The 7014-nt window shown below is 58.7% G+C and overlaps 1 non-coding gene across 1 annotated transcript; it reads right to left on the bottom strand.

The window, feature by feature from the left end:
• Positions 1-1054: 1054 nt before the first annotated feature.
• LOC138656271 (5.8S ribosomal RNA) lies at positions 1055-1206 on the bottom strand. The gene has a single exon (XR_011316854.1). It is a non-coding gene; the product is annotated as a 5.8S ribosomal RNA (ribosomal RNA).
• Between the last annotated feature and the right edge of the window lie 5808 nt (positions 1207-7014).

Raw genomic sequence — 7014 nt, 5'->3', positions numbered from 1 at the left:
TCGCCTGCACCAGGCACGGCAGCCAGCAGACCGTACGGTCCAGGGGTGGGTCAGACTCCCGGACGTACGGTTGTGGTCTCCGTGCCCCGAAGGGGTTCCCACTTCTCGCCTGCACCAGGCACGGCAGCCAGCAGACCGTACGGTCCAGGGGTGGATCAGACCCCCGTACGTCCGGTTGTGGTCTCCATGCCCCGAAGGGGTTCCCGCTTCTCGCCTGCACCAGGAACGGCAGCCAGCAGACCGTACGGTCCAGGGGTGGGTCAGACCCCCGTACGTCCGGTTGTGGTCTCCGTGCCCCGAAGGGGTTCTCGCTTCTCGCCTGCGGCAGGCACAGCAGCCAGCAGACCGTACGGTCCAGGGGTGGGTCAGACCCCCGTACGTCCGGTTGTAGTCTCCGTGCCCCGAAGGGGTTCTCGCTTCTCGCCTGCGGCAGGCACAGCAGCCCGTATGGTCCAGGGGTTGATCAGGCCCCTGTACGTCTGCCCGTGGTCTCCGTGAGTCTTTCGCCCCTATACCCAGGGACCACACCTATGGCCATTTAGCTCAGTTGGTTAGAGCGTGGTGCTAATAACACCAAGGTCGTGGGTTCGATCCCCGTACGGGCCAAGCACATCTACAAACGCCCCTATACCCAGATGACCAATTTGCACATCAGGGTCGCTGCGGACCTCCACCAGAGTTTCCTCTGGCTTCGTCCTGCCCAGGCATAGCTCACCATCTTTCGGGTCCTATCGCGCACTCATGCTCCACCTCCCCGACAGAGGCGGGCCGATGGTGCACCCGCCGTGTCAACCCCCCGGAGCGGGCGGCGGGATCCCACCTCGGCCGGAGCGCCCCGGCCTTCACCTTCATTGCGCCACAGGGTTTCACGTCACAACGGGGGGAGTGACGATGGTAAACCCCATCAGGTGGGCCCAGGGCAGGTGAGTCTGGCCTTGGGGGGACGTAAGGGATAAAGGAGAAGAGACCATCAGGGCACGGAGCCTCAGGCCTCCCTCGTTGTCACCCTTGCGAGGGGACCCCAGCTGCGCCATGGAGGCGATAGATGGAGGGGCAACCCTCAGACAGGCATAGCCCCGGGAGCACCCCGGGGCCGCAAGGTGCGTTCGAAGTGTCGATGATCAATGTGTCCTGCAATTCACACTTAATTCTCGCAGCTAGCTGCGTTCTTCGACGCGCGCGCCGAGTGATCCACCGTTAAGAGTCGCGCTTTCTGGTTTGGGGACACTCGGAGGCGCCCCCCTTTTCACTCTCGTGTCAGCCGGCCGCAAAAGACTGGGATGCTTTGGAGGGTTGTTTTCAAATCTCGGCCCTGTTGCCCGGGCGCTCGGCCTCCCCGTCCCTCCCTCCAGCGGGGAGGAGAACAAAGGAGGGCTCGAGGCTTCTCAACCTACCGCCCAGACCCACATACCCCGGGGAGGGGTGTGTGAGCGCACAGGAGAATGGTACCCGGGACGGCCTTTCGCGTACGCGGGGGGCTTCTTATTTTTCCTCGGCAGGCAGCGGCAGGGCAACAATCGTCGGCGCGAGGCCGGGCGTCTTTTTCCTGGGCGACGGAGCGAGAGGGGCTCCCCGCACCCTCCCGACGTCGCCCGCCCGCTGTCCTCACGTGCCCTCACCGTCCCCACCCTGCGGAGCGCCCTGGCGAAGCAGAAAGAGACCTACCACCGCCCCCATCACGTTCGGTACCCTTCGGGGATTTGGCGGGCGGCTGGCCTCCTGATCTGCACCTCATCGGTATTTTTCACTCGCCCATTAAAGATCCTTCCACAGGTTCATCTAGGGAAACCTTGTTACGACTTTTACTGTCTCTAGATAGTCAAGTTCGATCGTCTTCTCGGCTCTCCACCATGGGTCTTGGCCGAACCCGGCGGGGCCGATCCAAGGACCTCACTAAACCATCCAATCGGTAGTAGCGACGGGCAGTGTGTACAAAGGCCAGGGACTTAATCAATCGAGGGAGAGAAGCCAGATAGGAAGCCCCGCAGCGGGAAGGGCACCCGGAGGAAGGGAAATCCTCCTCGTCGTCCGTGCCGGCAGGCGGGCATCCCGGGGCGTCACCTTCCGGAGGAAAACAGGAGCCTGAACGGCGAGTGCAGTGCCACTGGGGAGATCGTGCACGCTGTACGGTGCGAGGCGGCCGATGCGGAGGGTGTCTGGAAAAAAACCCACCTTGCACGGAGAGGGCGAGGTGACTGGCCTCCGGAGGACACCACGGCTCCCCTGCCTCGTGACCCACCGCTCCCGGGGCGACACACAGAGTCGCTGCTGGGGAGAGGGGCCAGGGCGGTGGGGGGCCTATGCGGCGCCACCATCTGGCTTAGACCCGGCCTCCCGATCGGAGGGCATCTGTTGTAAAAACCACCCCTTGCACGGGGAGGGCCGTAGGTGACTGGCCTTCGGAGGACGCCACGGCCACCCTGCCTCGTGACCCACCGCTCCCGGGGCGACACACAGAGTCGCTGCTGGGGAGAGGGGCCAGGGCGGTGGGGGGCCTATGCGGGGCCTCCGTCTGGCTTAGACCTGCCTCCGCCGCGGGGGGTCCTCGACCCACCGGCGGACGGGCGCGAGGAGTGGGAGAGGGGGGCTGGCCGTCGGGGTCCACCGCGGCTCAGGCGCAGAGCCCGCCAGCGACGCAGAGGTCGCACGGGGGGCGCAGTTGGCCTGGCCGTGTCGGCGTCGCCCTATGGCGTAGTCCCTCGTCCCGGGCTCTTGCCCGTAACCTCAAAGGAGCCCCAACCGAGCGGCGTCTCCCCCCCAAAGCCGTGCCTCCGCTGTTGAGAACAGAAGAAGCCCGGGGCGGCAGTTCGCCGGGTACTCCCCTTCGCCAAAACTCTTTTTGCCCCACTCGTCTCTCCCTTTTCCATCCTCCCTTCTCGCTCTGGGGCGTCCGCTTGGTCTCTCTCTCTCTCTCTCTCTCTCGCTCTCTCCCTCTCGCGCTCCCTTCCGAGCCGCCTCGGAGGACGTCGGACGAGCGGGGAAGGCGACGGCGTTCGGCCGGGCACACCACGCGGTGAGAACCCACTCCGCCTGCCTCCCCACGCATCTGTCGTCCCCCCACTATCGTAGGGGCTCGGGAAAAGACTGGAGAACGCGGAGCTCGGCGGTGGCGTGGAAGCGCCACCCACCGCCGCCGCTCTCGCCGATGCCCACCGCGGAGGCCGCCCATCGGACGCTGGGTGGGGGTCGGCACGGGCCTCCGCGGGCAAGCTGCGCATCTGGAAGTCAAAGGGCCGCCCTCGGAGAAGATCGTTGTGCTACCCCGCGCGGGGAGCGATTCGGACGACGGGCCCCCACGCCGAGGTGGGTGGGCGCCCCGCCATTCGCCCGCGCGGGTCGTCGGACCCCTGCCGTACCACAGTTCGGGTCAAACTCCCCCTCTGCACGGCAGCCACCGTCCTGCGAACGGGAGGCGACTGCCGGCGTGCACGCCCAAGGATGCGTGCCTGAATCCCGGGGGGTAAAAGAGGAAGGAGACCGCCCGCCTTAGACCGACGCGGGCTCCAAAGCCCGGGCCGAGCGAGCGGCACCACCTCCCCACCCGGGAGCGCTGAGCCAAATCGATCGGAGGAAGAGCCGGTGGGGGGCATGGGTGAGAAACCCCACCCGCTGCCATCCTTCCCCTCGGGGAGACGGGGAAGAAACATGCCCGATAGTCCTGGAGGTCCCTCTCCGACACGCTACGGGCGCCCTCGAGACGGAATCCGGGTCACAGTGCGATTCTCTCATAGGTCTCCCCGGTGGCGTGGAAGCGGGAGACATCCGACACAGAGAAACGCCAAGCCTGCTCTGAGGGGACCGAGTCAGGGGGTGCAATCCGCCCTCCTGGAGCCCTCCTCGGGACGAAGACTCCAGATCTGCCTCCCTTCTGACATCCGTCACCCTCGGAGAACCAGAACACGCTTGGGGAGGGTCCGTTCAGGCTCAGGCGACCCGGGAAACGCGTCTCTGACTTGGGGCAGACGACCGGCAAGAGTCCCCCTGGAGCCGCGGAAGCCTGGTGTCGACGCGAGGGCGGACTTCCATGCAAACAGGGGGGTACTCGCCAAACCGCCTACCCGACTTGAGGAACCACGAAAACATCGGAAATCAGTCGGGCCCGAGAGGTACCCCTCTCTCCTATATCCTGCAGCTGGTGTGCAAAAGTGGGTATTTGCATGGCGAAACACCGACCCACACTTTAAGGGAGCGAAGCCGAAAAGTGTCCGACTTCCTGGAGCTGTGCGGCGGATCCGGCGGCCAGAAATTCCTCATTCCGGTTCTATTTTTTTTTTTTTCGATTTTGCGAAATTTGGCGGCCAGGCGGCGTAGCTGGGGCCTGGACTAGCCCGAAACACCTGGAGCCGGCGAGCGGAACGAATTTCCCAACGTTCTGCGGCTCCCGGAAGCCAAAAACGCATCGCCGAAAAATTTCAAAGTCCCAAGGACTCGTTCTTGAAAATCGATCCGGGGGCCATGGAAGTGTCCTCGGTACAGCTTCAGAGCTTTCCCCCCGCCTGGAAGTCTGAAAGTTCTATGTTTGTTCTAAGTGGAAAATCGCGTTTTTTTCAGTGTTCCACCCATCAGACCCAAACTTTGCCCACGCTTAGGTCTCTGTCTCGGGGTGCTTTACAACATATTGACGCCCCTTTAGGGTGGAAGTAGGGGAAAGGGGTCATTTTTCACAAAATCGGAAATTTCTCAAAATATTTCTAAGTGTCAAGGACACTTTTGGAAAATCTTCCCCAGGCTCCTGGAAGCCTCCTCGGTACGCCTACTGCGGTTTCTCCCTGCCTGGAAGTCTGACACTTGTCTGAAATTTTTAGAGTATGAAAATGCGGTTTTTCACCCAAAATTCGACTTTGCGCCCATGACTCGCAAACTTCACCCACATTTGGGCGACTGTCCTGGGGTACCTCACAACATATTGACGCCCCCCTGGCGTGGAAGTAGGGGAAACGTGTCAATTTTCACAAAATCGTGATTTTTTTCAAAATATTTCTAAGTGTCAAGGACACTTTTGGATAATCTTCCCCAGGCTCCTGGAAGCCTCCTCGGTACGCCTCCTGCGGTTTCTCCCTGCCTGGAAGTCTGACACTTGTCTGAAATTTTTAGAGTATGAAAATGCGGTTTTTCACCCAAAATTCGACTTTGCGCCCGTGACTCGCAAACTTCACCCACATTTAGGCGACTGTCCTGGGGTACCTCACAACATATTGACGCCCCCCTGGCGTGGAAGTAGGGGAAACGTGTCAATTTTCACAAAATCGTGATTTTCTGAAAATATTTCTAAGTGTCAAGGACACTTTTGGAAAATCTTCCCCAGGCTCCTGGAAGCCTCCTCGGTACGCCTCCTGCGGTTTCTCCCTGCCTGGAAGTCTGACACTTGTCTGAAATTTTTAAAGTATGAAAATGCGGTTTTTCACCCAAAATTCGACTTTGCGCCCATGACTCGCAAACTTCACCCACATTTGGGCGACTGTCCTGGGGTACCTCACAACATATTGACGCCCCCCTGGCGTGGAAGTAGGGGAAACGTGTCAATTTTCACAAAATCGTGATTTTTTCAAAATATTTCTAAGTGTCAAGGACACTTTTGGATAATCTTCCCCAGGCTCCTGGAAGCCTCCTCGGTACGCCTCCTGCGGTTTCCCCCTGCCTGGAAGTCTGACACTTGTCTGAAATTTTTAGCGCATGAAAATGCGGTTTTTCACCCAAAATTCGACTTTGCGCCCGTGACTCGCAAACTTCACCCACATTTAGGCGACTGTCCTGGGGTACCTCACAACATATTGACGCCCCCCTGGCGTGGAAGTAGGGGAAACGTGTCAATTTTCACAAAATCGTGATTTTCTGAAAATATTTCTAAGTGTCAAGGACACTTTTGGAAAATCTTCCCCAGGCTCCTGGAAGCCTCCTCGGTACGCCTCCTGCGGTTTCTCCCTGCCTGGAAGTCTGACACTTGTCTGAAATTTTTAAAGTATGAAAATGCGGTTTTTCACCCAAAATTCGACTTTGCGCCCATGACTCGCAAACTTCACCCACATTTGGGCGACTGTCCTGGGGTACCTCACAACATATTGACGCCCCCCTGGCGTGGAAGTAGGGGAAACGTGTCAATTTTCACAAAATCGTGATTTTTTCAAAATATTTCTAAGTGTCAAGGACACTTTTGGATAATCTTCCCCAGGCTCCTGGAAGCCTCCTCGGTACGCCTCCTGCGGTTTCCCCCTGCCTGGAAGTCTGACACTTGTCTGAAATTTTTAGCGCATGAAAATGCGGTTTTTCACCCAAAATTCGACTTTGCGCCCGTGACTCGCAAACTTCACCCACATTTAGGCGACTGTCCTGGGGTACCTCACAACATATTGACGCCCCCCTGGCGTGGAAGTAGGGGAAACGTGTCAATTTTCACAAAATCGTGATTTTCTGAAAATATTTCTAAGTGTCAAGGACACTTTTGGATAATCTTCCCCAGGCTCCTGGAAGCCTCCTCGGTACGCCTCCTGCGGTTTCCCCCTGCCTGGAAGTCTGACACTTGTCTGAAATTTTTAGCGCATGAAAACGCGGTTTTTCACCCAAAATTCGACTTTGCGCCCGTGACTCGCAAACTTCACCCACATTTAGGCGACTGTCCTGGGGTACCTCACAACATATTGACGCCCCCCTGGCGTGGAAGTAGGGGAAACGTGTCAATTTTCACAAAATCGTGATTTTCTGAAAATATTTCTAAGTGTCAAGGACACTTTTGGATAATCTTCCCCAGGCTCCTGGAAGCCTCCTCGGTACGCCTCCTGCGGTTTCCCCCTGCCTGGAAGTCTGACACTTGTCTGAAATTTTTAGCGCATGAAAACGCGGTTTTTCACCCAAAATTCGACTTTGCGCCCGTGACTCGCAAACTTCACCCACATTTAGGCGACTGTCCTGGGGTACCTCACAACATATTGACGCCCCCCTGGCGTGGAAGTAGGGGAAACGTGTCAATTTTCACAAAATCGTGATTTTCTGAAAATATTTCTAAGTGTCAAGGACACT

This window comes from Ranitomeya imitator, unplaced genomic scaffold (assembly GCF_032444005.1).
Source record: "Ranitomeya imitator isolate aRanImi1 unplaced genomic scaffold, aRanImi1.pri SCAFFOLD_269, whole genome shotgun sequence".
In the NCBI taxonomy this organism is placed as follows: domain Eukaryota; kingdom Metazoa; phylum Chordata; class Amphibia; order Anura; family Dendrobatidae; genus Ranitomeya; species Ranitomeya imitator.
Note: the sequence above shows the minus strand (reverse complement) of the source record. Positions and strands in the feature narration are given on the sequence as shown.